Source organism: Dermacentor silvarum, chromosome 2, assembly GCF_013339745.2.
Source record: "Dermacentor silvarum isolate Dsil-2018 chromosome 2, BIME_Dsil_1.4, whole genome shotgun sequence".
NCBI lineage: Eukaryota > Metazoa > Arthropoda > Arachnida > Ixodida > Ixodidae > Dermacentor > Dermacentor silvarum.
Window position 1 is genome coordinate 195,343,173 of NC_051155.1, and position 10,579 is coordinate 195,353,751.

Here is a 10,579-nt window from a genome sequence, read left to right on the forward strand (position 1 = left end):
GCGCGCGGCAGCCGTGACGTTAAGAGGATGTCCAGTGAACTACGCTACGTTCAAAGAAGAGTGGCTGATTCGTCTAGTCGGAATTCTAATAATTTTCTTGCAAGAGCACATATTGCGAACCAGTCAAACAAGACAGATAAAGACGAAAGGCCCGACAAGTCCCCCTAGGATGGACACAAAAAGGCTGCCAATGCAGATGATTATATATCTACAAGGGCTTGTAAAATACAGGAGAGCATCACATCCCCTTCTAAGCATGCCCGTGTGGATCACTTTTTGTAATTTCCTTTCCTTTTGTTAAAAAATCCAGAGATCAAAGCAAAGAAGGGATCGCCCAACCCGCCTGTATATATTTGCCGCTTTTGTTATTCTGCTCGTTTTTTCATGCATTAATATTGCTTGAGAACGAGGATTTCTCGAATTGACTTAGCTAAAAGATTTGCGAGCAGCTGTCTTTGCTGTTATATGTTCCCATGAGGGATTTTGTCTGTTTAAAAAATCATTTTTTTCCCAATATGATATCATTGCCTGTGTTAACCATTTGTAAATGTTACCCGAAATATCTCGGTGCTTTGGGCTGCCAAACAACAAAACTCACGATGTCCTCAGGAGTTGTGCTCTTCGGGGGGTAAAAATACCATCCGATTTTACCCCCCGAATTAAAAAAAAATATACTCCCCGGAAACGAAGGACCCGAGGTATAATAGCGCTGCCAATACAAAGCACACTATTCCATTGTAAAGGGTATATATTAAGTTATATTAAATTATATTAAATTATTTTAAATTCTGAGGTTTTGCGTGCCAAAGCCACGATCTGATCATGAGGTGGGGCATAGCGGGAGACTACGGCATAATTTTGTCCATCTGGGGGCCGAATCAGCCACTCTATATAAAGTGCACCTAAATATAGATAAGTTCATGAGCGTTTTTGCATTTCGCCCGCGTCGGGAGGTGGCCGCCGTGGCCGAGGTCGAACTCTGTGCCATCGTTCTCAGCAGCGCAACGCCGTAGCAAATAAGCTACCACGGCGCGCGTAAAGGTATAATGCCGGTAGAAAACATTATGGAGTCCTCAGCGTCAAACTATCAATAGTCTAAAAACAACTAAGCTAGCTACGCAAGTGCTGCTTGCACAGGCGGTTTTGGCAATTTGACAGGCACATTTTTCGCCAACAGGTGGAGTCAGCATGTTTATAATTATAACTTCTTAAGTACTTTTTAAAATTGCGCGATTATTGCGTATGTGCTTAAATTAAACACCTAAAGACAATCGTAATCGAGGGCAACTCCATTTTATTTGGCACTTCTAAAGAGTTTGCGTTCCGAGTTATTGCTATAATCAAATTTGACGCTCAGTGCATTTCTGTTGATCGTTTTCATCGACAATTCGTAGTTCACGCCCCATATCCGCCGTGATGGCTCAATAAATATATGGCGTTCTGATGCAGAGCAGGAAGTCGTGGGTTCGAATCGTAGCCGCGCCACCCTCGTGTACCGAGCTTTGGCTGCATAGTAATGAACCTCAGATGGTCAAAACTAATCGTGAACATCCAACTGCGGCCGTCCCTCTGGACTGCGTACTTGGAACGTTAAAATCCATCAATTAGGCAATCAATCAAGAATTTCATGCGCAACACGCCTGGCAAACATGGGCGGTTTATAACTCGAGTTTTAAATTATAAACTGAGAGGTTAAATCGTACTCGAGAACGTCAGAGCGAGCACCGCGGGACCTCGTCATTACCGCTGCTGCCATCTGGAGTAGGAATAGCGTATTATAGGCACCCGAAGCGGAGGCCTCCTGGATATTGAATTATTTGCCGTTGCGCGCTTCAAATTCTCGCAGCTGTTATTTCTTTGTTATTTTGGGAAGCGATAACAGTGACTTGGTGCTTCATACCATGGTGCACTATGACTGATGAGACGTAGGTGAAAGCTAAATTTATTAGTTCGCTCTTTCGCATGCCCCATCCTCTACGTGAAGCATGATACTTCCCGAAGACGTATCGTGTGAATGTCTTACTACAGTGACATGAACGTTTTTTTAGCGAACGTAGAGGTCAAATAATTGAAAGAGTGAAAAATATATATGCGAGTATATGATACCCTGTTGCTACCTACTTACTCACATGAGGTAGATGTCAGTTATATCTTTTTTCTACGGCAGGCTTCAATGTATGTCATTAGCTAAAGTGTGTGCTTGAATTGGAGAAAACTGCAAGAAGTATACGGGTGTCTGCGAACAGCCTTATTGGAGGCAATCAAGTACCACTCCTGAGAAACAAAGCTCGTATTGAATATTTAATCTAATGCATAATCTTGCGATCAGCAGTGAACGAGCAAGGGATGTCGTTGGAGCAGACATTTCAAATAAGTGGACTTGTCTTCACAAGGCACGTCTTAATGAAGGCAAAGTCCACTTGTCGATGAATTGGCTCCAAAGATATTGCTTGCTCGACCAGTGTTCACCTCCATCTACTTGTGACATTCTGCTTGTTTGATTCAATATTGTGGCATTAGGAAAACTAGAAGCGTATTTCGTACTAAGGCCTCGATGCCCTATTTATGAAGTTGTGTACAGTGAGACAATTTATAAGCTGTCGAAAATCAATATTTTCACGACTGATAAACAGACAAAAAGCGAGAACTGCGATAATTCTAGTAACAACAAATACTGCTCTGCAATCCCAGACAACACGTTGGAGACGAAAGCGTGCCGTCCTCCGCCATTTTCTCGGATAAATCGAGATAATAAACGTGCGTGCCTCCTACATATAAACACGCAATATCTAGCTTAGTCACCACGCGTTACTTTGAAGGCATCTGTAACAAGAAAACGCATGCTTATGTACCTTATCGCTTTGTACAAAACGATTCCTGTACGGCAAAACTCAAATTTTGAGTCCTAACAATCGTTGCAGGTACAATCGAGAATTCCTGGCTAAGTCGATTCAGAGTAAGCACTTAAAGGGGACCATTTGTTAGGTAAACTTGCATGGGGAATAGGCTCATGTGGGATTGTGTAAGGGTAGAACGCAATAACAATTCGGCAGTAACAGATAATTCGAAAATATATAAAATTTGCTTCTCCAACCGAATGGGAGCGAATGATAACGGCATTGGCTTCTGATTCTCAAGCAGGCAGCATTCGTACACCACGAGCTGTACTACACAGCATGTCTCGATATATGGGTGCCGAACACACGAATTTTGCTATCGGCGTAATTTTCTGAGTCGAGCAATGGCGGTGGCTTACGCGTGCTGTACTTTTATGGGCTGTCGGTTATGCAAATAAATGACAAATTTCGGTAATCTATTTTTACTTAGCCCACTTAGCCAGTCAGAACGAAATTTCAAAAATACCACTGCCGCATGATATATGAAAGCTATGATTATGTTCATACTAGGAATATTTTACGTTCAAGTTGACAATACAGCGATTACATGCGGTATTCTACCATCATCGAAAATTCATGCTCGCATATTAGGTATAACAATGTGTTCATTGCTGTTCTGCGTCTAAATTACAAAGCTGCAAAAGAAATAGAACACCGTCTAGCAACCTACTTCTATTATAGGGATCAAAGCCTGCATACCACTCCCAAGAGGTCAAAACACAGTGCCTCAGTATAAACACAGAAGGCAAGCCGCGTGATAGAGTGATGAAGAGCAGCATCGAAGGCACAGACCGCTGACGTCAAACATTTAATAAGTCAGCGCAGAGCTGAGCACACGGGTTAACAAAGGAAACACTTCCTTTGTGAAAGCACGCCCTCGGCCTGTCCTCTTGGTCCTTGCAACATTCAACGGTCGACATTTAATCACAGTGCGGAAAAATTCGCCCTGCAACCGATCTATCTCTTGATCCAGCAAACGTTTCGAATGTTTCGGTTACTGAGACGCGTGCCGTTTATTATCCAGAAGCTAGGTAGCACACAAAAACAGCATGCAGATACCAACACGCGCGCTCATTGAGCTCTTTAATTGATTAAAGAGTTTCACCACTCGACGTAGGCTGCACAGAGCACGAACTCAAACAATCGACTACGCAGTGATAATGCGGCATGATAGTAGTCTCTTCACTGCCGCTAGGAAGCAGTAATTTTCATTAAGTCTGAGAGTTACATCTAGCACAAAAAAATTTAATAATACATGGTTGGCCATATAAAGCTAGTAATATATATGAGGTGACCACTTTTAAGATTTGCTGAGTCTTTAAAAATTGTCTATGGCAGATAGTATAATTCTAGTGCTTGAGCTGAGTTGTTCGAAGCCACATATTCAAGTAATTAACAAAAATGGAACACTTAACTTCATAAATAATTATCTTATGGTACATATTGCAATTTAGGAATCGCAGCCAGTGAGCTTGCAAGACGTATCCACTTAAAATTTATTTCCGGAATGGCACCTGTTTTGAGATATTATTTTCCGGAGTGTAGAATGAAAGACATGGTCGTCCCAGTTACTATTTTGCTTCAATGCATAAACGAGCGTTTTGTAAACAGGTAGGTTGAGTATAACAACAGTGCATTCTTTATATCAATCATGGCATATATATATATATATATATATATATATATATATATATATATTCCTACCCGCCACGGTGGCTCAGTCAGTTAAGGCGTTGTGCTGCTGAGCACGAGGTCGCGGGATCGATTCCCGGCCGCGGCAGCCGCATTTCGATGGAGGCGAAATGCAAAAATGCTCGTGTGCTTGCGTTGTAGTGCACGTTAAAGAACCCCAGGTGGTCAAAATAATCCGGAGCCCTCCACTACGGCGTGCCTCATAATCAGAACTGCTTTTGGCACGTAAAACCCCAGACAGATCAGATATATATTCCAAGGCGCAAGTATAACACAACAAAAGCAATCTCTGGACACTTAAGTTCCCAATATAGAAAATGCGCCTGCGCAGCTTTGTTGAAAGATACTACCGTACTACCAAATTCAACCGATCTGCTGACTAGAGAAACTATAGAAGCTCTTCAGATACGTAAGCTGGGTGAATCTTGTGTCAGCATGCCCTCTGCTATGCTATCAGCGAAGGATGTCCATTCTTTTTGGGACCTGTTATGCACGGGCAGTAGGCTTGTCCTTGTTTTCTTCTCTTTGTACTTGTGCGTATCGTCGTTTCGTTCTTGTGCAGCCAGTATTTATTCTGCGCCTTCAAGGAATAAACCATTCCTTGTTAGTTTGCCTTGTGATCGTTCCCGTCGCATTTTCTTGTCCTTCATGTTCTCTGGTCCCGTTTGCCGCTATATATGGACGACTAGCAGAACACTATTTGGCTCTGTGTGCATCGCTCGGTACAGATAGATTACCGAAGAACTTCAAAGCTAATCGAGCGTCGCTTAATCCGTAGTCCTCGACCAGAGGGATTTCTCGAATCGTAGATCGTCGTTGTCTTAGACTGGTGATTTTAGGAAATTGTCTGCATTTTGGGCGTTTCAAGAAGAGGGATTGGCGTTTCGGGTAGCGGCAATCGCACACGCCAGCCGTGCCTGTGGCGGTGGTCATAGGTGGTTGGTATCGTAATGCTATTGGGAGTTTGGTCATGACATCCACACCGCGACAGTGTCATACGCCATGGCATATCCAGATCTGGTTTAAGTGATCAAGAGGTGAGTCTAACAAAGCTATCCAGCTTATAAAGCTCAGCCCACAAGAGAATCGCGTAAAGTTCTGGCATAGTTAATGGAATAGTGCGAGACATTTTTAATTCTCTTTGTTCCACATACACCAATACGCAAAATGCTCCTATACAACGTTTATCACGGCATAGTCGATCGGCGAATATATGAGCGCGGTTTCCATACGAACTGTAAATATGCGACTGTTAGTTACTGGTACCAACATATTCTCGGTACTGAAGTGTATACTTCTGGAACGTTGAGAAGTCAAAGTAGAGCACTGCACGGGCTCTGGCTTACCCGAAAGCCCGGGCCCGGCCGGGCCGGGTAGAGCAGTTTTTTCACGGGCTCGGGCCGGGCTCGGGCACGGCGTGTGCTTTTTGACCCGGGCCCGGGCCGGGCTCGGGTTTTTTGACGCGGGCCCGGGCCGGGCTCGGGCTTGGTGGTGTGCATGTAAGGTGCAGCGAGTTATTCTCGGGCGTCTCAACTCTGAAAAACATGTATATTTCGGTCTCGGGCCGGGTTCGGGCCAGTTTCGAGCCGGGTTCGGGCCAGTTTCGAGCCGGGCTCGGGCCAGGCTCGGGCCTAAGGTAAAGGGGTGGCGGGCCGGGCCGGGCGGGTAACGTAGAATATTTCCGGGCCCGGGCCGGGCCCGGGTCTCGCCATAAAAGTTTTGATCGGGCTTGGGCGGGCAACCCAACGTAAAAACGGGCCCGGGCCGGGCCCGGACTGAAAAAGTTGTCGCAGTTTCACCTGAAAGGCGAAGCATCAATTGCGATAGCAAATTTGTGGAGAGCTATACGGAGTAATGATAGTAGCTTTATCAGCTGTATAAACTTGGACATGCAGCAGCACCGGCAACACGCAGAACTGTTGTCGACGCCGTCGGCGTTTTGCCCGCGTTCGCACAAAATGCATGCGGCGTTGGTGACTGTTGCCGGAGCCTCTGATTTAAATAGGCACTTGGTGCCGCAGCTAAACGTCGCCTCCCTTCCCTCCCCCTCCCCCCCACGGCCGTTCGCGCGTTGGAAGAAGGCGCGTTTGCTCTACATATATGGTGATTGTAAAGGAGGAAAGAGACGCCTACTTCTGCAGCCCTTAAGGGAGCACGGCGCAGAACGCGCGTTTGTTCTCCGCCGTGGGTTCACTCCCCGTGAAAGCGCGCGTACCTCACGCCCTTTCACTCGCACATACGGCGTTCGGCGGCGCGCGGCGACGATTTCATCTCCATTGACATCATACGGAACCTCACGGCGACGGCGACGCCGACGGCAGAAATCTGCTTTGGAGTGTCCATATAATTGCTATCGCAATAAAAATCGGCCCATACAGTGCTCTAAGTCAAAGGAGCGGGAGGCGTCCACTGGTAAATACTTGTGCATTCGTATAAACTTTCTGCTTCGCTCGAAATTTTTTCACCTTGGCTCCAGCTGAATCGCTAAACAGGAAGGGGGGGGGGGGGGGGGGGGGCGGATGGGACTGGGTGTTGGCATGTTGACTTGTTAACTGAAAATAGTAACGGACGTCTCAACTAGCCTCAGTGTCTGAAAAGAAGGCTGTCAAGGCTGCCTTCTACACTTTCTTTTTAATTGTGCGATACATACAGTTCGGGCACAAAAAGGATTGGCTGTCCTGCAGTTCTAGGTGTCAACAGCAGCCGACATAAGCCCACGCTATGCCCATGCATATGAGGAGAACATGTTGCTGTGCGAGTTGGTTTAAGTCTAGGGGGTACGTAATGGCGCGACGTGGAAACGAATACTTAGTAGGAGGGAGTAGGAAAGAACAGGGCGAGCGCTAAACTTCAACTGCTTATGCGTCAAGCGAAGTCACAAGACTAAAACACATGCGCATGTGTGCAATAGTCACATTTAAAAAGTCATAGCATTGTTTCAAACAGTTGGAACTCGTTTCCGAAGAGATAAACAGACATTTTGCTATTGCACTTCGTGCCTCGTTTTTAGTATAGGAAGCCTCTAACAATTCTCGTACCAACGCGTCCCTACTTCGGCCCAGTATTTTTATCTCACGAAGCAGTGGCTCACACTTGCAGGCAATGGAATGCACAGGTAAGGGTGCGTTGCTTTCGTTCTTTAATTATAGTTCACGCTACCGTACTTGGTCGTTACTCGGTACTCAGTGCGAAAGAGAATCGCGTAATGTTCTGCCATAGTTAATGGCACGTATGCGCGGGTGTTGCGTGGTGTTCTACTGCTGCACGCATGTACAGATGTTGTATTCTTTTTACTTCGCTCTACGAATGACAGTTGAAGTTGTGCACTCGGTCTGTTCTTTCCCCTCCTTCTTTATTAAGTCTTTATTTCCAGGTCACGCTAATATGTACCCCTCTGACCCCACATATGTGGAGGCTTCTAAGGGCTAAAATCAGTTGTAGGGTTTTTGTTGAGCTGCGTCGCAGACAATGGAGTGTTGCAGCATAGTACGCAAACCTTCGCCTGCGAGTTCGCAGCGTGTACGCACCCAAGATGATGTCATAGTTCCCCATGTCACGCCTGTAAATCGTTGAAGGATGTTAGTAATAGCTGGTGCTAAGCAGCCTACCACCACAGCCACTAAGGAACCACGGCGGGCGCCGAAGACGGTGCAAACGTTTAGTATATGAAAGTATGCTAAAACCCAATAGATATACCCTGTATATACCAGATATACAAACACATCTGTCAGCTCACCATGCGCCTAGGCAAGCAATTACCGAATGGGACATAATGACGAATAAGTAGGCTTGTATATTTGCCACGCACAACCCTTATAATCTCGCGCACTGTCTAGAATTTGCAGCACCCTAGTACAACTATTCTTCAGATAGATGTGAGTTCGCGCTCACGTTTTTGCGTTTACCTTTACGTTTTCGGGCACTTATAACCACAATGGCAGCTTCGCTGCATATACGTTAGCCGATTTATACATGCTGTTAGTAAGCGTACACCATCACCAACAACGCGCTTTGAAAGCAAACTTTTGCAGGCCTGTGACCATTATTAAACGCAATCTTTACCTGATGCTGGAGTCCTCACACGGATTACCCGCATGCATAAATTTGCATGAGCAGTGTTAATAACCTTGAGAAGGATATCCATCGCCTTCCACGGCACACCTGTTAAGGTGCACTGCAAATTTGGTGTTCATTTACGAGCTTTGGAATTTTAGCACACAACACGTTGAGTTCTACCGGTGTAGACATAATCTCTGTTTAATGCTTGCAAGGTATAACCACAATACGTCATGTCTGTCTGTGTGCCAATATGAAGTTACCTCCAGTCACCTGCTTCACGAGTGTGGATGAACTCATAAGAGTTTACTGAGCCACGCGCACGTACTCGTGCGCTCGTAGTACGTGTCACTAAAGCGGTGAACCCGGAAAGATCACTTGACAGGCTTTTTTTTCTTTCGGTGTGCTCTGTAGAGTTGATGCGGTGAAAGTGTTCGCCAACACATTTATCAAAGCTAGCGAGCTATGAATTAGAAAATACCAAGTGCGTCCAATCAATCTTCTCACATTCAGAGAATAGCAGTTCGAAAGTAAGAAAATGCATCGGCACTTCTTACAAAAGAACAGGAACTTCTTAGCGAAGAAAACGGACTCACGACAAGCTCGAGATAGACGAGCGTCTTCTCAAAAGCGAACTAATTTACGATGTTTATGTTGACCTCGGCTTGAAAGAAAAGTAGGAGCGGCAGCTCAATCTATCCAACGAAGTTCTTTATTGATTTATAGAGCCACCGCTTTTCCGCTAAAAATAAAAAATAAAAGAAAAAGAAAACAACTTGCACCACGCGGGCCAGCTTTTGCAGACAGACTCCTTGATGAGAACCGGAAAAAGACACTGTCACTGACAGAGAAATAGTATGGTTAATTTGTCTTGTTGCAGTCCAGGATCCTGTTTCGATCTAGTCTTTGACCGTCCCCTGCCGGAAAACATCCTCACGTAGATCCTTCTCCCGCGGTTCCGCTAGCCGGTTTGGTGGTAGCCCAAAAGCGTAGTTCAGTAGAACAAGAAAAGTAACATGTGCAGCGAAAAAGTAAGTATGACAGCGCTTACTGCGTTGGCGCTTGGCCTATGCCGGAACGGGCTGCGAGTGGGGGAAGAATTCACAAAGTTACTCGTGCGTAAGTGATATTTGCAATTGACCAGCCCGCCTTTGAATATAGTACGTCTGGCAACAGGAGTGGTTGATTTTTTTCTCTCTCACGAACGATTCTAGCGTAAGTGCTTTTTTTGAATGCGGGGCCTGACCTTGGTGGATTTGTCGTTGTCACTCCATGTCAATCCTTGTTTGTCTACGTGAAAGCATGAGGTGAGTAGGGCACTTAATGGTCTCAATTAGTCGTAAAATGACTATAGCCTGCGTCGCATATCATTTATGCAACAACGAGTTTGGAACTGGAAACAACTTGTTGAATACCTTTGGATTATTTCGCAGAATAGCCATGTACCGCGAAAGACAGAAAGAAAGTGAAAATAGATTTCAAGCAGAGAAAAGTTGTTTCGAAACTAGGAATACAGAAAGAACTATTGTGTAAAAAAGGACGGACACCAGAATCTGAAACAATGCCAAGGAAAAACTTCAACGCACACGTACATTGTAATGTGCAAATCTTGCGGTCCCAGAATGTTGCTTCTTGCCTAGGTACTGCTTAGCTACATAGCAATATTAATCTGTAAATCAGATTTAAAAATCTGTGACACGATTTTAGAAAAAGAAAACAAATATTTAAGGATCGAAGCAAGCGCACAAGCGAACATTTCAAGTGTAATGAGCAACTAATCTTAAATTTTACAGATTCACCTGCTGCCCAGGCCGCTCATATTTCGCGTGCCCCGCACTCTCATATCTACACGGACGGCACCTTCACGAGCGCCTCGGTGGGCGCGGCCTACGTTGTGTTTGACCCAAACGGCCGTCTAATCACTGTGCGCAAGT